This window comes from Danio aesculapii, chromosome 3, assembly GCF_903798145.1.
Source record: "Danio aesculapii chromosome 3, fDanAes4.1, whole genome shotgun sequence".
Taxonomy (NCBI): domain Eukaryota; kingdom Metazoa; phylum Chordata; class Actinopteri; order Cypriniformes; family Danionidae; genus Danio; species Danio aesculapii.
Genome location: NC_079437.1, coordinates 62,130,376 through 62,151,272, shown reverse-complemented (window position 1 = coordinate 62,151,272; position 20,897 = coordinate 62,130,376). Strand labels below are relative to the sequence as shown.

The following is a 20,897-nucleotide window of genomic DNA, read 5'->3' as shown; positions in this document are numbered from 1 at the left end:
TATTCAGTGTGCAATAATTACACACACACACACACACACACACGTGCTGTTGATGAGTAATGCTGGTGATGAATTCCACTGTTGCTACGACTACGTAACGCATCACCTTTGATCTGTTCTTTTGAAGTGGCTGTGATTGATTATAGTATATATGCTGTCAGTCCTGGAAGCCTACTGACCTTTCACTGTACACGCTCTCGTGTGTGTGTGTGTGTGTTTCTGTCTGCTTATCATGTAGGCTTAGATAATGTCTAGGAGAGGTCAAAGAGAGAAGACAGCATCACACAAGGAAAGAGCAGAGTTCACGCAGTTCCTGTCACCCATTCATTCTCACCTCAACACTATTGAGGATTTAGTACAAGTGTAGGCATGCATAAAGCCAACGCTGCTGATATGACATTTAAAATAAACAAATAAATAAAAACAAACAAACATTATTGCATATATAGTATCATATATAGCATTAAAACATGAATAAACGGATGGATAGATAAATGGATAAATGGTTGAACATATATATATATAGTACAAGTGTTGGCATAGCCAGTGCTGCTTATATAGCATTAAAACAAGGATGGATGGATGGATGGATGGACAGATAGATAGATAGATAGATAGATAGATAGATAGATAGATAGATAGATAGATAGATAGATAGCTTTAACATGGATGATTTCTATAAAATTATTAATTATTTAAACGACGAAGACTACACGGAGATATTTTACAATTGATTAATCAAAAGTACTGTATGACGTCTCAGAAAGGCGCACTTTATTGCATTTGTATCTTTATGATGTTTCCGAGTTGTAGTTGAACTTTCTTCTCCTCTTCTCCGATTGGTTCTCGCAGCTGTCACTCAGCAGAGCTCGCCTCAGCCAATCCCGAGTGTCTCCACCTCTCCACAAAATATCCAGCCAATGGCGATCCAGAGTCTGTCGGCCTCACCAATCCTAACAGCCTCCTCCAGTCCGCCCACACAGCCCCTCCCTACGCAGGTGCAGCAGCTGCCTGTGAGTGATCTGATTGGTCTGTTCATTCAGCCAATCGCTGTCATCCTTTTCGGCTTTTGAAATGTCTGTCAGGTCGCCCTCCAGTGGTCGTCGCAGGGAATTTTCAGAAGCACACAAGTGAATGACGTTAAAAGGCTCATTTATTTAATTAATTAAAAATGTCCTTTACTTGCTTGTCTTTATATAGGTTGTGTTTAGTCTCTTTTGAATGTTATATATGCTGTATATGTATAATGCAGTCATATTAATCAATATAACAATGGTCACACTTTACAATAAGGTTTCATTAGTTAATATATTTACTAGCATGAGCTAATAATAAATAATGTTTGCACAGCTTTTATTAATCATAGTTCAACATTTACTAATGCATTATTAACATCAATATTCATACTCGTTATCAATATTAATGCACTGCGAGTTAACGAATGAACAATGAATGACTTTATTTACATTACCTTTAACAAATATATTAAATACTGTAGTAAAGGTATTGTTGATTATTTGTTCATGATAGTTAAAGTAAAGTAAAACTAATACAACCATATTGTAATGTTACCTCTATATATATATATATATATATATATATATATATATATATAACAGAAATGCCTAGACCCCTATCAGTTTTGGAGGGAAAATGGTTAGAGCATTATTAAAAGATGATATAAATATTAAAATAGCTTGTAAATAAGGAGGTCCGTGTGCATGAGATTTTATTTTTTATAGCTTTCACTTATGTTTTTTCTGAGATGTATAAACATGATGAAAATCTTCTGCAACCCGCCACTAGGGGGCAAATTACAAATGTTGTGTGCATTGGAAAAGCAGCTTTACATGGCGGTGAGATCATCTATCATGTGTTTTTGCAGGTTTGTTGCAGCCGCAGTTCATTAAGGCCGACTCTCTGTTACTCACAACTCTGAAACCTGACGTGGTCGATGGTGACGACAGTAGCATCGCCCTGCATTACAACACTCACGTCTACAGGCGCCGGTCCAGAACACCTCACTGCAGGTACACCCGCTCACTCATATTCACAATGCATTTAACAGCAGGACGAATAATTTTGACTGTCAATCAGAATGCAAATCTAAAATTTAAATATTTTCACACTTTGCATTGCGGTTTTATTTATTACACATCATATTACATGTGTGATATGTAAAAACCGCACTGTAAAGTGTAAAAATAACCGGTCCAGCTCAGTCTTTTTGGTGAGACCCTGCTGATACTGATCTTTGATGATTTTATTTCAGTGTTTTAGTAAGTGAGACCCACCAATATTTACTAATTCTGATTTCCATTTTTTTGGTAATTGTGACCTGCCGATACCGATATTTGACTATTCCGATTTCCGTTTTTTTTTGGTAATTGTGACCCTCCAATATCGATATTTACTGATTTTGATTTTAGTTTTTTTTTTTTTTTTAAGATTTACTTAATCTGATTTCCAATTTTTTGGTAATTGTGACCTGCCGATACCGATATTTTATGATACTGATTTCAGTGTTTTTGTAAGTTTGACCTACCATTACTGATATTTTTTTATTCCGATTTCCATTTTTGGGTAAGTGTGAACTGCCAATACAGATATTTACTGATTCTGATTTCCGTTAAGTTGACTTGCCGATACCGATATTTTACGATTCCGATTTCAGTTTTTTTTTTTTTGGTTGTGGACCTGCCGATAACAATATCCACTGATTCTGATTTCAGTTTTTTTGGTTAGTGTGACCTGCCGATACCGATATTTACTGATCAGATTTCTGTTTTTTGGTAAGTGTGACCTGCCGATACCGATATTTTATGATTCCTATTTTAGTTTTTTGTTAAGTTTGACCTGCCATTACTGATATTTAGTAATTCCAATTTTCATTTTTTTAGTAAGTGTGACCTCCCGATATCAATATTTGCCAATTCCGATTTCTGTTTTTTGGTAAGTGTGACGTGCCGATACCGATATTTGACTATTCCTATTTCCGTTTTTTTTGGTTTGTTAATATTTACTGATTCCAATTTCAGTGTTTTTTATTAAGTCTGACCTGCCATTACTGATATTTAGTAATTCCAATTTAAATGTTTTTGGTAAATGTGAACTGCTGACAACAAAATTTGCCAATTCTGATTTCTTTTTTTCTTTAAGTGTGACCTGCCGATACCGATATTTTACGATTGCAATTTCATTTTCTTTGTTAAGTTTGACCTGCAAATACCGATATTTACTGATTCCGATTTCACCGTTTTTTGGTAAGTGTGACCTGCCGATACCGATATATACTGATTCTGATTTCTGTTTATTTGGTAAGTGTGACCTGCGATACCGATATATACTGATTCTGATTTCTGTTTATTTGGTACGTGTGACCTGCCGATACGATATATACTGATTCTGATTTCTGTTTATTTGGTACGTGTGACCTGCCGATACGATATATACTGATTCCGATTTCTGTTTATTTGGTACGTTGTGACCTGCCGATACCGATATATACTGATTCCGATTTCTGTTTATTTGATAAGTTGTGACCTGCCAATACCGATATATACTGATTCCGATTTCTGTTATTTGATAAGTGTGACCTGCCGATACCGATATATACTGATTCCGATTTCTGTTTATTTGGTACGCGTGACCTGCCAATATTTGCAGATACCAGTTTTAGCATTGAAATCTAAATGTAGAACTGCGTTGTTTATTTTGTGTTGTGTTGTGTTGTCAGGCACTGATGAGTGGAGGCACCATCCTGACCACTGTCCCTCTGGTGGTGGACACAGAAAAGCTGCCATCAACCGTATCGCCATCAGTGGGAAACCAGGCTGCCAACCACACAAGGGCGAGAAACGCACCGCTCACACGCCATCGAGAAACGCTACCGATCCTCCATCAACGACAAGATTTTAGAGCTCAAAGACCTGGTGGCTGGAACTGAAGCTAAGGTCAGCGTTCATTATCAGTCTACACTGCCGTATACATCACAAAGACACTCAACGGTTAATACATTGCATTAAATCTGAATAAATAAGCTTTCATTGATGTATTGGTTTGAGCTTTAAAGTGTCTTTCTGAGATGAATCTTCTCTCGTTTGCAGGCTCAATAAGTCTGCGGTGTTGAAGAAAGCCATCGAGTACATCCGATTACCTTCAGCAGTCCAACCAGAAGCTGAAGCCAGGAGAACATGGCCCTCAAAATGAACATCCAGAAGAACAGTAAGATCACTTCCAGCCGCCGTAAATCCAATGCCAAGTCAACATGGACCATTTTATCAAATAAATAAATAGACTCACTGATTGGTTAAAAAAAAAATCTGCATCTTTCTGCATGCACAGACTCACTGGGTGTCCATTAATAAACGCTGGTTTCCCTCCGCAGAGTCTCTGAAGGATGGTGACCATGGAGGTGGACGTGAAGCCAGAAATCCCCACTCCCCCAGCTTCAGACGTGGGCTCTCCTCAATCCAGCGGCCCATACTCACAGCACAGCAGCGACTCGGAGCCCGACAGCCCCATTGGCGGAGGACAGCAAGGTAACACACTCTCACAATCAATGACTTGCTCATCCACTAATGAGGTATAAGGCTTGTTTTTATTAATCGAATCAATAATCTTCATTGGCGGATTGAGATATGATATAAAGTGGGTTTCACACCAGACAAGAAGCACCGCATGGTAAAATTGACCCATGCATGACAAGTGTCAGCAGTTAATCGCAACGAGAATATTTAATATGTTTTCAAGCCTAACACATGATGCAAGTGTTTAATTGCTGAAGGACAGACCCTACAGGAATATGGCTATGCTTTGTGTGTATTAGGCAGTGGTGGAGAGGGCTGGAGGGATTGCTGGGACCGCTCCCGCATGGCTCTGTGCGCCTTTACTCTGCTGTTTCTGTCCTTTAACCCACTGGCGTCACTGCTGTGTGGAGGATGGAGCAGCGCTGGAGCCTCGGTGGCGGGAAACGCTGCAGGGAGGAGCATGCTGGCCGTACCGGACTCAGGTCAATATAGACCCGCACACACTGAATTCTGCTCTCAGAGAAGTCCTGTTTATTTACTTTATAAATGTGTGTATTTATTATATTAGGCTGTGTCCACTCTAATAGGTTATGGTTTAAAGTATTTCACTAACTATATAATATCCCTAACTGAATCTGTGTGTGTGCGCAGGCGAGTCGTGGGGCTGGATGGACTGGATGTTGCCCACTCTTCTGGTGTGGCTGCTGAACGGTGTGCTGGTGGCTGGAGTTCTGATCCGGCTGCTGGTGTATGGAGAACCAGTGACCAGACCTCACTCCGAGTCCTCCGTCCTCTTCTGGAGACACCGCAAACAGGCAGATCTGGACCTGGCCAGAGTAAGTAACACTCATCTGGGGGTCAGAGTTCACCATCATGGAATTTCCAGAATATTTCCAGCCTCTAATGCTAAACATTGATTAATCGTATTTATTATAATCAGACTTGATGAAGACTTGACATTCTCTATTTGTACGTGTCTTCAGAGACCTCTGATTTATCTTAATCTGTTTCCTCCACCAGGGTGATTTTGCGCAGGCGTCCCAGAACCTGAGGACGTGTCTGAAGGCTCTGGGTCGTCCTCTGCCCACGTCTCAGCTGGATCTGGCCTGTGCGGTGCTGTGGTCGGCACTACGTCTGTGTCTGCAGAGACTGTGGGTCGGCCGCTGGTTAGCCTCGCGAGCCGGAATGCTGAGACCGGATCGCCCCCTGCAGGAGGACAACTGCAAGAGCTGCCGCGACGCTGCGCTGGTCTACCACCGCCTGCACCAGCTGCACATGACCGGTACAACACTGACTGGACACCTTTATTATTCCTTTTTGTTATATATTTATTTGAGTTTTTGCTGTTATGGTTTATCTCCCCTACTGCCACCGTCTAAAAGATGCTTAGTAGAGGTCTAATATATGCTTAACATATGCTTAATAGATGTCTAATAGATGTTAAATATATGCTTATTAGATGTCTAATAGATGCTTAATATATGCTTAATAGTTGCTTAATAAAGGTCTAATAAGGTCTGATTCATGCTTAGTAGATGCCAAATAGATGTTTAATAGCTGCTTAATATATATCTAATAGATGGCTACTAGATGCTTAATTTATATTGATTAGATGTCTAATAGATTCTAATAAATGCTTAATAGATGTGTAATATATACTTAATATATATCTAATAGATGTCTACTAGATGCTTGATATAAATCAATTAGATGTCTAATAGATTCTAATAGATGTGTAATATATGCTTTATATATGCTTTGTGGATGTCTAATAGATGTCTATCAGATACTTAAAATATATCTAATAGATGTCTACTAGATGCTTGATATAAATCAATTAGATGTCTAATAGATTCTAGTAAATGCTAATAGATGTCTAATATATGTTTAATAAATGCTTTGTAGATGTCTAATAGATGTCTATCAGATGTCTAATAGACATCTAAACATGATGTCTTGGTTAAATCAAGGCTAAATTTAGCTGTCAGGGTATTAAAGGGATAAATAACTACACATGTGAAGTCTGTTTAATCTGTCTATTTGATGATTAGTCTTATTTTGGGCTGTTGTTAGACACTCTATGTTCACCGACAGCGCAAATTAAGCCTCGTTTTAGCCAAGTCATCAATGCTAGATGTCTATTAGATGCCTATTAAACACAAAATTGCCCGGTTGTGAGCTCTGCTACTGTACTGCAGACAGAATACTGCAACACACTTTAACCCACACGTGCTAAATCTTCCTGTGTTTGTATGTGTGTGGGCAGGTAAGCTGGGAGGAAGCCACCTTTTCTGCGATCCACATGGCTTTGAGTGCCCTCAATCTGGCCGAGTGTGCTGGAGACTGCCTCCCTGTGGCCACACTGGCCGAAATCTATGTGTCTGCAGCCCTACGGGTCAAAACTAGCCTGCCCCGCCTGCTGCACTTCACTACTGTAAGCACGCACGCACGCACACACACACACACACACACGTGTTTGTTTCACTATCTAAGTGAGGGCGTATCACAGACTTCTATTGCTTTTCTCTCAGGTTCATTATCCTGTGTGTGGCCTAACCCTAGCCCTAACCTTAACCCTAACCGACTCTCACAGAATCAACTGCACATCATTAGACACTAATAAAAACATCTTCTGACTGATTTAAAAGCACCTTTAAGTAGTGTGGAGCAGTGAAATGTCAACATTAGTGGCTCCTATTGATATCTCACTTTATAAGTGAGGACAATCAAGCCCTTAAGTATAACTAAACACACACACACACACACACACACAACAACACACACACGCACACACACATTCGTTTCACTATGTTAGTGAGGATGTTACACAGACTTCTCTCAGGTTAATGATAGTGGCCTAACCCTAGCCCTAACCTTAACCCTAACTAACACTCACAGAAACCCTTGCTTGTTTTAAGGAAAACCTCAATTATTTTGACTCGTTATTTATAAACGCAACACAAAATCTCTCTTTTTACAGTGTGTGTGAGTTCTTCATGTGGTAAATGGTGTTTGTGTGTGTGTTTTTTAGCGAGTGTTTTTTGAGTAGCGCGCGTCAGGCCTGTCTGTCCACGAGCGGGCAGCGTCCGCCGGCCATGCAGTGGTTGTGTCACCCTCTGGGTCACCGCTTCTTCGTGGACGAGGACTGGACCATCCGCAGCACCCAAAGGAGAGCATCTACAGCCAGGCCGGAAACTCAGGTCCGCAGCAGAGAATATAATCATCCTCACATATGAGGAATAAATGAGAGATTTGGGGAGATTCAGACTAGAAACACAGACCGATGATCAGCGGTGCAGAAGATACAGTTAAACAGTCAGCGTTATTCACACTCCTGTATATTTTTTCACCAATTTCTGTTTAACAGAGAGAAATTCAACACATATCTAAACATAATAAACATAATAGTTTTAATAACTCATTTCTAGGGCCAGACAGAATCTGCAGACATTTTTCCTATTTCTGCTGACAATTTGGTAAAAAATCTGCAGATTTTTGCTAAATTATTTTAGAGTATCATAACTAAATATATAAAACTTATATATAAAACTTATCATATATAAAACTTAATATATCATAACTTAATATATGAATAATAAATAATACCTTTTAAAATTTTTATTAAATGTTTACAATGCAAATCCAAATAGATCCACTTTATTGGTAAAACAAAGCAAGTCTCCTGTATAATAGATCTACTAATAGACAGAAAATATTACTCTACACAGTTTATTGTAAATAAATCACATGAACATTTTAATATTACCATTATTAAATCACAATAACATTAGTGAAATTAATTTAAAACTCAATAAATATAAATTTACACACATTACACAAGTAAATAAACAGCGTGCGCAGATTCCATGTGGGCCTCCTCATTTCTAATAACTGGCATTAAGAGTTAATATCAACACAGTTTTTTGGCCAGAAATAAGATTGTTTCTTGTGTTTTTGCAGTGCGTACACTTTAAAGGAGCTGTGTTATTTTGTGTTGTGTGCTAATAATGAGTGTGTGTGTGTTGTGGTTGTCTGCAGTTGACCCATTGGCTCAGGTGACCCCAGGCGTTTCGCGAGGCATCTGCTGGAGAAGGCGCTATACTGTGTGGCTCAACCCAGAGGAGACAAGAGCCTCGCTGATGGAGACGGGTGTGTGTGTGTGTGTGTGTGTGTGTGTGTGTGTGTGTGTGTGTGTGTGTGTGTGTGTAATTGTGTGTATGTGTGCACATTCTCACCACTCTGCTACACATTCACTGCTTGTTTTGTTATACACATACACACTTGTGTGTATAGTATGTGTGTGTGAATGAATGTGTGTACGCTCCCTGACAAAAGTCTTGTCGTTGATCCCAGTTGTAAGAGCAACAAATAATAACTGGACTTCTAGTTGATCATAAAGTGTCAGAAGGTGGATTTCTCTGCTGAATCATCTGCTGATCTGCATCTCAATCATCACCAATACTGCAGAAGACCTACTGGAACCCGCATGGAGCAAGATTCTCACAGAAATCAGTCAAGTTTGGTGAAGGAGAATCATGGTTTGGGGTTTCATGATTCAGTATGGGGGCGTGCGAGAGATCTGCAGAGTGGATGATCAACATCAACAGCCTGAGGTATCAAGACATTTGTGCTGCCCATTACATTACAAACCACAGGAGAGGGACAATTCTCCAGCAGGATAGCGCTCCTTCTCATACTTCAGCCTCCACATCAAAGCTCCTGAAAGCAAAGAAGGTGAAGCTGCTCCAGGACTGGCCAGCCCAGTCACCAGACATGAACATTATTGAGCACATCTGGGGTAAGATGTAGGAGGCGTTGAAGATGAACACAAAGACTCTTGATGAACTCTGGGAGTCCTGCAAGAAGGCTTTCTTCACCATTCCAGATGACTTTATTAATCAGTGATTTGAGTCAGAGATGTATGGATGCAGTCCTCCAAGCTCATGATGGAGTCAGACACAATATTCATTCTGTTTCCACTGCAGCATGAGCACATATTCTATACTGGACATTATTGAAGGTTCAGTGAGCAGACTTTAGTCTAAGCAGAGTCAGACCTACTGTCCTAATCAAATCATCAATAATCAAGACATGATCAGATTTTATTGTGCTCAATAAGCCTATCTAGAGGCCTTTACCTTTCATATAAGACACTTCTGATACCAAATCATCAACTAGAAGTCCAGTTATATTGTTGATCATAAAAATTAGATTAAAGACAAGACTTTTGTAAAACTCTTTTTAAAAAAAAAAACAAAAAAAAAAAAAAACAAAGAGGTAAAATCTTGTAAATACTATTTGTGCTTATTTTGTTATGCTATCTATTCAGAATCATGAAGGAATCCTAAAAAAAATAAATTTGCATCTCGAAAATTTAATAAAATGTCTTATTTGTGCCCGTTACTCTTCTGAATCTGTCTCATCTGTAGTGTTAATTTGTGCCTGTGTGTGTGTGTGTGTGTGTGTGTGTGTGTGTGTGTGTTGACAGTGAGTTCTCGGACGCTCTTGAATACCTGCAGTTGTTGACCAGTGCCGCAGACGCAGCCGGAGCCACAACACAATCCTTCGCCATCGGCTCCAACATGGCCACCGTCACAGGTCAGCTTCATATACTGATGCATTGAGGGAGTTCTGGATCAGAGAATAATAACAACACTGCTGGCTGATCCAGATAATGCCCCATCACAGTTCTAGCTCATCCTCTCGCATCGAGTGTTTAAGTGAAGCCGTCAGGGTGTACCAAATCTCTTCATCTTGTAGGTCTTGCAGGTGTAGATGTTTTTCAGGACCACACTACAAATGAAGGGGATTGAAAAATCTCCCAGAATGCATCAGCTACAGTATGGCTGCAGAAGTGAGCAAGAAAAAGAGCATTAATAAGGATAATGTACTACAAACAAGCATCTTATTTATTACATTTATAATGAAGCTAATGTGTTACGGTCATGATCTTCCACGAAACGTTTTAGAAAACAAAACGCTAAATTTTGTTAACAATAACTGGCAAACAAATATAACAATGTATTAAAATAATATTACAGTAATTAAACATTTAAATCTGTTAACGTTACCTGATGCCTTGACAGAATAGTCCATAGAGCATTGTGTAAATACAGAGATTTTTTTTCATGATCCACCAGTTGTAAAACAGAGAGCAAACCTCATAGACTCGTATGTTTTCCAGCTTAAAATGAATAGTGTTCATCAAAATACAGCCACAAAACTAACCAGAGCCAGACCGATCCCACCAAAACACTCATTTCAGTCCTGAAACGTGATGTGCACTTTGTAGACTTTAGTAAAGAGCAGTGCACTGTGCTTTTTATGTTGCTAGGCAACCATTGTATAAACAGACTTTGCGCTTGAAAGACTTTCAGTTCATTTAAATGCAATGTTGGACCAAAAGTAATATATTCCAATCTTAATTCACTTTTTTATTTAATAAGCAACTAAATTTTATACTTAGTTACTTTTTACAGGGTTTCCGCGGGGTCTTAAAAAGTCCAAATTAAAAAAATCTAAATTTTAGGCCTTATAAAGTCTTAAATTGGCAGTTGTAGGTCTTAAATATTTTTTTGCACAGGTCTTATTTATTCTTTTCATCTAATACTCATAGAAATCCTTGTTTGTTGTTGTTGCTTGGTTTTCGTGGTGTTGTAGTTCTTTAATTCACTAGTCCAAATGTAATTTGCAGTATTACAACTACAAATGAGACCAACATGCAATAGCCAATCAGCTTTCTGTTCCTGAACTCAGTGCGCGCGGCGAATGTGACGTCATCGCTGTGTTTGCGGAGGTTCGCTTTGGGTGCGCGCGAGCTCACTAAATTTTTTAGGACTCGGATGAACAGTTCACGCGGCGCCACGTTTGATTTGAGTTAAATATGAAACACTGAAGAGGTTTTGTCTGAAACAGGTACGACTGTACAGACATCTGTATGATCCGTCCATGCGTGATCATAAGGAGAACCAGATGACCAGTAATTCTTGCCACAGCAGTGGGAAAGGAGGAAAGTTTTTGTAAAAGTTTGGAAAAACCTGAGGGATACGTTTATTAAAACAAAAGAGAGGCCAGGCAAAAGTGGAGACTCAGGTGTTTTTAATATTACAGAATATGTTTTTCCACCATTTATAGCTTTTACACTGATGTAGATGTTACAAGTTTCAATTTAAAACAATTTAATAGTTACAAACTAAAATTAAATAACTGTAAATGAACATATGAACCTGTCGGTTTACAGTATACTGATGGCCAATTTCTAGGCTTTATTGGTGAGAATGGTCAGGAATGTTGGATCATTATTGCCTTTTTAGCTTATAAGTAGAGGACAGAGACTAGTCAGACAGTAGTGTGTGAACTGTTAAGTGGGCTAAATAAAAGTCAGTGTTTTTAGTAAGTGTACTTTTATTGCTTTTATTCTTGCCATAATAAGATATATTATAGAGCAACCCATGTTCTGTAGCATTAATATTTAACTTTATTAGGTAGAACTGTCTGAGATATGAACAAAACCAAGTGATGCCTCAAAGTTTGATTTAAAACATCTTGAATAGTTCTAAAAATCTTTATAATCGTTAAAATAAAAGATGAAAAACAATAAAAAGCGATTAGTTTAAAAGTCTTCACTGATAATAATGATATGACGGAGTTCCGGAAACTTCCTACTTCTCTGTTTATCCGTCTGACTTTACAGTGGGTTTCTTTTGACCGCCCCCTGTCGTTTCAAAGAATATCTCAATGTGCGAACGCGTCAAGTATAAAAGCCTCGTCCGTTTCGTGAGGTGCGCGATGCGGCGATAGCCTTAAGATGTTTGTTTGTTTGTTTTCCTGTAGTTCAATGGTGGATCTCCCTGTCTTCAGTACTGTTCAATCAGAATACATTTATTTTACCACTAATGTAGCATTTTCTCTTCATGTGTATGCCTGCTTTTAATATTGTGATACAGGTCTTACATTTAATACTCAATGCTCTTAAAAAGGTCTTAAAGTTGACATGATGATATCTGCAGAAACCCTGTATAAGGAGAGTAATGGGAAAGTGTGTGTTATGTGTGTGTTATGTTAACAGTAACACAGGCTTGAAATAGTAATATCTAGCATTTTTTCCAACACTGTTACTGTTTCCAACACTATTGAAGCGCATTAAAGCTCTTCCAGATTAATTTAGACTCATTATTTCTGAATATTTACTTGCTCATCTACTAAGAGCTTCTTGATTGAACATTGTGTAGATATTGGGCCAGAAACAAGACATAACAAGGCAAGACAACAGGGTAGAAATAGGGCCTGATGGTTTCACTGAAGCTGAAGATATTCAGGGTAATGAAGGACACTGTGTGTGTGGTGTGTGTGTGTGTGTGTGTGTGTGTGTGTGTGTGGTGTGTGTGTGTGTGTGTGTGTGTGTGTGTGTGTGCCTGATCTCCCGCTGTGTCCTGACCTCCAGGCTGTGACCCGCACTCTAAGTGGTGGTCCTCAATGGTGGTGGTGGTCATTAATTGGCTGCAGGGAGAGGACGCGGCGGCCGAGAGACTTTACCCAGCGGTGGAGCATTTACCACGCAGCTGCAGTCCGCAGAGTGAGACGCTTCACACACTCTCTGTCTGTTCTGTCTGTGTGTGTGTTTCTGATGTGTGTGTGTGTGTGTGTGTGTGTTTTCTGATGTGTGTCTGTTCTACATGTGTGTTTCTGATGTGTGTGTTTCTGGTGTTTGTGTGTGTGTTTCTGATGTGTGTGTGCGTGTGGTGTTGTGTGGTGTGTGTGGTGTGTGTGTGTGTGTGTTTCTGATGTTTGTCTGTTTCGACATGTGTGTGTTCTGGTGTGTGCGTGTGTTTCTTATATTATGTGTTGTGTGTGATTATGGTTGTGTGTGATTATGTGCTGTGCGTGTGTGTGTATTCTGGTGTGTGTGTGTGTGTGTGTTTTTTCTGATGTTTATGTCTGTGTGTTTCAGATGTGTGTCTGTTTTTGACCTGTGTGTTTCTGATATATATGTGTGTGTGTGTGATTATGGTGTGTTGTGTGCGTGTGTGTGTGTGGTGTGTGTGGTGTGTGTGTGTGTTTTCTGATGTTATGTCTGTGTGTTTCAGGTGTGTGTGTTTTCTGGTGTGTTTTTTCTGTTGTTTATGTTTGTGTGTTTCTGACGTGTTTTGTGAAGTTTGTGTGTGTGTGTGTGTGTGTGTGTGTTGAGCGCATTTTTGATGTGTGCGAGTATGTTTCTGATGTGTGTTTCTGATGTGTGTGTTGTGTGTGTTCATGCATTGATCTAAATGTGTGTATGTGTGTGTGTTGCAGGAGTCCTCTCCCGAAAGGCTTGTGTGAACGTGTTCAAAGCGGTGCGCACCCTGCTGGCCAAACCTGAGAGTCAGCAGCTGAGCCTGAGCTACTGCGAGAGAGCCAGTGTTCTGTTCAGAGACAGCCTGAACCTCGGCCCGGCACTGCAGCGCCAACACACTCGACAAGGTCTGTCTGTGTGTGTGTCTGTGTGTGTGTGTGTGTGTCTGCGCACACGTGTGTGTCCTGGACGGAGCTGTAGTGCATTGTAGTTGCATTGCATGTGTGTGTAGTGTGCAATGTTCCTGCAGTGCAACACAGAGCTGCACCACTGAGACTCCAGTCTGCCCCCGCTCTCTGAATACACACGTCTGGGTCCTGCTGTTATGATCATGTCAGTGATATTGTGGGAGTCGTCTGCAGATCAGGGCTGCACGATGCTGCTGAGTGTTCTGAACATTACTCTAGAGAAGGAGACTGCACATTCATAACCCCTCTCTGTCACATCATTCCTTCAGCTTCGTCACTTATTCAGCAGAGATCAACCACAGCGGAATGAACCGCCAACTATTCCAGCAATTGTTTTACACAGCGGATGCCCTTGTAGCTGCAACCCAGTACTGGGGAACACCCGTACACCACTCATTCACACACACTATAGTCAGTTTAGTTGATCAGTTCCCCTATAGCTCATGTGTTTGGGACTGTGGGGGGAAACCGGAACACCCGGAGGAAAACCCACACCAAACACGGGGAGAACATGCAAACTCCACACAGAAACACCACTGACCCAGCCGAGGCTTTGAACCAGTGACCTTCTTGCCACCACGCCGCCCCTCTCTGCCATAAGGAAACTGCGCACACCATTATTGATGATAATTATACAGCACTGTGCAGCCCTGAAGCAGAGGTTTAGACACAGCATGTACAATACTGTTGTGTGTGTGTGTGTATGGTGTGTGTGTGTGTGTGGTGTGTGTGTGTGTGTGGTGTGTGTGTGTGTGTGTGTGTGTGTTTTTTATGGTTGTGTGTGTGTGTGTGTATATGAATGTTTTTTCTGTGTGTGTGTGTTTTCTGATGTGTGCGCGGTGTTTCTGATGTTTCTGTGTATGTGTGTGTGTGTGGTTTTTTTAAGGTAAGTGTGTGTGTGTGTTGTATATGAATGTTTTTTTTTCCTGTGTGTGTGTGTTTTCTGATGTGTGCGCGTGTTTTCTGATATTTCTGGCTGGGTGTGTGTGTGTATATGAATGTTTTTTTTTTTCTGTGTGTCGTGCGCGTTTTCTGATGTGTTGCAATGTTTTTCTGATGTTTTCTGTGTATGTATGTGTGTGTGTGTTTTATGGTGAGTGTGTGTGTGTATATGAATGTTTTTTTTTGTGTGTTTGTTTTCTGATGTGTGCGCGTGTTTTCTGATGTTTCTGTGTGGTGTGTGTGTGTGTTGTGTGTGTGTGTGGGTGTGTGTGTGTGTATGCGTGTGTGTGTGTGTGTATGCGTGTGTGGTGGTGTTATGATGTGTGTGTGTATATGCATGAATGTGTGTTTATGATGTGTGTTAATGTATATGAATTTTTTTTCTGTGTGTGTGTGTGTGTGTGCGTGTGTGTGTGTGTGTGTGTGTTTTCTGATGAGTGTGTGTATGTATATGAATTTTTTTTCTGTGTGTGTGTTTCTGATGTTTTTCTCTCTCTATCTGTGTGTGGTGTGTTGGTGTGTGTGTGTGTGTGTTTCTGATGAGGTGTGTATGTTTATGACTTTTTTTCTGTGTGTGTGTGTTTCTGATGTTTTTCTCTCTCTCTCTGTGGTGTGTGTGTGTGTGTGTTTCTGATGAGTGTGTGTATGTATATGAATTTTTTTTCTGTGTGTGTGTGTGTTTTGATGTTTTCTCTCTCTCTGTGTGTGTGTGTGTGTGTTCTGATGAGTGTGTGTTTGTACATTGAATGTTTTTTTCTGATGTGGCGGTGTGTGTGTGTGTGTTGTGTTTGTGGTGTGTGTCTCTGATGAGTGTGTGTAGGTATATGAATGTTCCTTTCTGATATGTGTGTGAGTCTTGTCTTTGTGTGTGCGTGTGTGTGTGTGGTGTGTGTATGTGTGTGTGTGTGTGTGTGTGTTGTGTGTGTGTGTGTGTGTGTGTTATCTGTGTTTCTGATGTCTGTGTGCACACTTCTTGATGTATGTTTCTGATGTGTGTGTGTGTGTGTTGTAGCTGGTGCAGCTGCTGCTGTGTGATCTCCTCCTGGTGACGAGGACAAACGTTTGGGCGTGATCAGCAGATCTGCAGCTCCTCCACGACAGCTGCAGCGTCTCAGGCTGAACTGCAGGGATTCCAGCAGGACCTGAGCTCACTGCGCATGACTAGCACACAGCTTCAGACCCGCCACACGCAGGGTACACACACACACACACACAACTACTGCCATTATAAAGACACGCTTTTGAAGGATCAGTTCACCCCTAAAATGAATATTTACTCACTCTTTACTCTCCATCAGAACACTTCTGTCTTCTATTGAACACATTGGAGATGCTTTGAAGAATGCTGGAAAACTCCTCAAAATATCAGCTATAGTGTTGAAAGAAGACAGAAACTCAAAGTGTTTATAAGCGCTTGATGGAGAGTAAGAGTGAGACCCTTTACAGACCACATATGCAGGGGTTGGACCTGGTTTTAGAGCACTATAATTCATTGTATGGTGTAGGCCCTACTTTTTTGGCCAGTTCCAGCATCAGCTGCTGTTGGGAATGACAGGACACGAGTCCTGCACAGCGGCCGAGGTATTCTGAGCCATTACTTCTTAAGAATAGTGTTTCAGGTCACTACTGATACTGCTGGAGGAAACCTTTCCTGACTCTCTCCTCCAATACACCCTAAAGTGTTAATAATGTTTAGATTGGGTACTGTGCAGGCCATAGGAGATGTTCAACTTCATGTTCATGTTCATCAAGACACTCTGTCTCCAGTCCTGCAGTGTGGTGTCGCTGCATTATCATCCCGATACATGGCACCACCTTCAGAAACACAATGTTTGACCCAGTGGGTCACTTGGTCCTCCAGAATGGGGTTGGTAGTTTTTGTTACCCACCACCCATCTAGCACCAGTATTGGGTCTAGGGAATGTCATGATGATATTAAGCCCAAACCATCACTGACCCCCCCATGCTTCACTCTTGGCATCAGCAGTCTGGGTGGACGCTTCTTTGGGGCTTCTCCACACCGTAACTCTCCCCGGATGTGGGAAAGACAGTGAAGGTGGACTCATCAGAGAACAGTAAAAAGTACAGTACAAGATTTCACTGCTGGCATCCTGAAAATGATTTGCCATCGGCAGGAGTGAGCAGAGGTTTGTCTCCAGCAGTCGGTCATGTATATTGAACCCTGTAGAGCTCGAGAGCAACAGTTCTGCTGGACACAGGAGAGTGGAGCTGCCACATTTGATTCTGCAGTGAGTCGAGCAGCTGTGGTCTGATGTGTTCTGGATAAATCAGGGTAATCAGCCGGACGTCTCTATCAGACAGCTTCCCTCTGGCGTCCACAGGAATTTTAATATTTATATATGCGTGTATATATGCGTGTATAAATATATATATATATAAATACTTTAATGTTCATATTAAATTATTAGAAATCATTTTATTTTAATATAGTTTTTATAAAGTTTTATTTATTTATATAAATATAAATAAATCTATATATGTGATATATATATCCTAAAATTGCTTTTACATTCAACAATGTTTCAAAATGTCTGCATAAAGATTATAGATTTGCATATTTAAATTTAAATATAAATATTTAAGTCTTGTATGTATAGATGCAGATATAGACAGATGTGTATTATGTTTATGTTTGTCGCTGCAGTTGTGAGACGAGCTCTGTAAACTGAATAAGTTTCATGAAGATAATGAAGGCTGTGCGGTTTAGAGCAGCTGACAGAACAAGGCTCTGCTAATCTCAGGAAGACAAGGCAAACACTGGATTTTACTTTAGGCATGTCTCTATGGTGTGTACCTAACTCTCTCTGTGTGTGTGTGTGTGTGCAGTTGTTCCTGCATGAAGCCACAGCGCGACTAATGGCAGGAGCCAGTCCAACACGCACACACCAGCTGCTGGACCGCAGTCTGCGCCGCCGCGCCACTCCTGGAGCCAGAATAGGTGAACACACACACACACACACACTGCAGATATGTGTACACATAAAAATACATACATCCACCAAAACACACACACATGCATACATATATACACAACACCACACACATGCATACACATAAATACATCCATCCATACTGTAAATGCATATACATACACACTACATATATGCACACACACACACACACACACACACACATGCATAAACACTCACTCACACACACACATACTTTAAAGGGGTGGTCCACAGTGTGTTTTTAAGGCGTGGTTTGTTTATAAGATGCAGAGCAGTGTGTGCTCATGCTTCACTTGTAGAAAATCAGGTGATTTGTTCATATATCTGACTTTGATTATATACAGCTACTCTACAAACATGATGACGACTGTCATATTTCCTAGTTCCTCCGAAGGCCCGCCCTCAAAAGGCTCTGATTGGTCAGCTAACATAATGTGCTGTGATTCGCAGATCGGCTCCACAACACCAGGAAGCGTCACGTACCTTTATGCACACACATTTGCGCTGTGTAAACAGTCAGTCAGGGGTGTGTTTACCAAAAAACGACATAACTTGCAGCTGAACTATCAGAGTACGAGGCATCGTTTGGGAGAAGAACGATGTAGTGATTGTGTGTTTCCCAAAACCGTTAGTTATAACGTAAAACGCTCATAATGACACTCTAAACGGAGTCTAAACTACTTCTTTAGACATAATAGACAAAACATAATTTTTTTGGTGCAAATTATATGTTTACTCGCATTTAAAAAAACCCCAATATTAGTTTAGGTAAAACATGCACTCGTTTTCCATATTAATTGAAATATTTGTAAACAGGCACATATAGAGGCCTGTTTTATTTATAAATGTTTTGAAAATATTCCACTTCTATTCTAAAACATAAAAAACCACTTAGCTAATGCGTATTCTAATCTCATATGTGCATCATAGAAATCGTTAATTGTGGTAATTACAGTTGGCTACTTATTAAGAAATGAAAAAAAATCCTACTTCATATAACAATAGCAATAATAATAATTATGATTATTATTAGTGTTTTTTATTATTATTAGTATTATTAATTTATTATTATTGTTGTTGTTATTAATATTATTTTATTAAATTATTATTATTAATGTATTTCTTATTATTATTAATTATTATTATTTTATTTATTGTTTATTATTATTAATTATTGTTATTATTAATATCATTACTATTATTGTTTATTATTATTATTATTATTATTAATTTATTATTATTAATTTATTAATATTGTTATTATTATTATTATTATTGTTTATTATTATTATTATTATTATTAATATTAATTTATTATTATTGTTATTATTATTATTAATTTATATTATTATTGTTATTATTAATATTATTTTTATTAAATTATTATTATTATTAAGTATTATTATTATTATTTTTATTATTGTTTATTATTATTAATTATTGTTATTATTAATATTATTACTATTATTGTTTATTATTATTATTAATTTATTATTATTAATTTATTATTATTGTTATTATTATTATTATTATTAATTTATTATCATTATTATTATTTTATATTAATTTATTATTATTTATTATTAATTTATTATATTATTAGTATTAATTTATTATTATTATTATTATTATTACGTAGGGAACAAATTGTCAATATAAAGAACTGTAAAAATACTTTAAAAGCAAATGACTTGTAACATAATTACAATGAACTGTAAGCACTTCTGTCTTTGTGTCGTGTCCTTTGGAAGCCCAAATACAGAAACAGAAGAAGCTCTGAGGAAATAGCAGCGTTTGGTCGACCATATTAGCTTTTTCTGCTAATAACGTTACAGCCGTCTCTGGCCACGCCCCTTCGCTACATGTAGCAAATGTGCGTAACCTGAAGCGTTTGTGATCTCACTAGCCCAGTTGTATTGTTTGTAGTCCCTTAAACTTCATTGGCTGTAGGCTTTGCTAAGCTAACTCTGTGAAAGCCAAGGTCTCCCTTTGCATTGAACTTTGAGCGTCTTCCATTCAGAGATGTGTTTATGTTCACACAGCTACATCACACATCAGCTACAGTGTAACATATGATATCCTAGTGGAACCACCCCTTTAAATGAGTCGTTATATTTCTGAAAAGCCCACAATAGTTTTTGCTTGTCCAGAAATGCTTCATGATCTCCCAATTAGGGTTATTTACCCACCCTGAACTCAATGTGTGTGTGTGTGTGTGTGTGTGTGTTTCTGTGTGTGTTCAGAAGAGTGCGAGCTTCATCCTGGTCAGCGTGAGCAGGCGGAGGCAGTGATGCTGGCGTGTCGGTTTCTGCCTCCATCTTTTCTGTCGGCTCCTGGGCAGAGGGTGGGCATGCTGGTGGACGCCGCGCGCACACTGGAGAAACTGGGAGACAAACGCACACTACACGACTGCCAGCAGATGATCATCAAACTGGGGCAGCGGCACCACCGTCACCTCCACCTGAACACACACACAACACGACTGCCAGCAGATGATCATCAAACTGGGCATGAACACACACACACACACACACACACACACATGCATGTATACATGGTTTACAGGGACACTCCATAGGTGTAATGTATTTTATACAGTAAAAACCACTTATGGTATGGCCCACCCCTACCCTTAAACCAACCCTCACAGGAAACCTGCGGCAGAATTTGAATATCAAAAGACCTCATTAAGTATGATTTGAATTAGAGGGACACGAGGTGCGACCCTGTAACCACCTTAATATAATACCACTAAGTCATATCCTGTGTGTCCCTGTAAACCACATATACTTACACACACAGCACTTTGACCAACACACACTTATATACGTGGTTTACAGGGACACCCCAGAGGCGTTATCTATTTTTATACAGTAAAGTCTGCTTATGGTATGGTCCTCCCCCACTGCTACCTATAAACCCATCCCTCACAGCA

At 39.5% G+C, this 20,897-nt stretch overlaps 1 pseudogene; it reads left to right on the top strand.

Annotated features, from left to right (window-relative positions):
• Window positions 1-20,512, top strand: part of LOC130221809 (sterol regulatory element-binding protein 1-like) — a 29,826-nt pseudogene extending 9,314 nt beyond the window's left edge.
• Window positions 20,513-20,897: the final 385 nt, after the last annotated feature.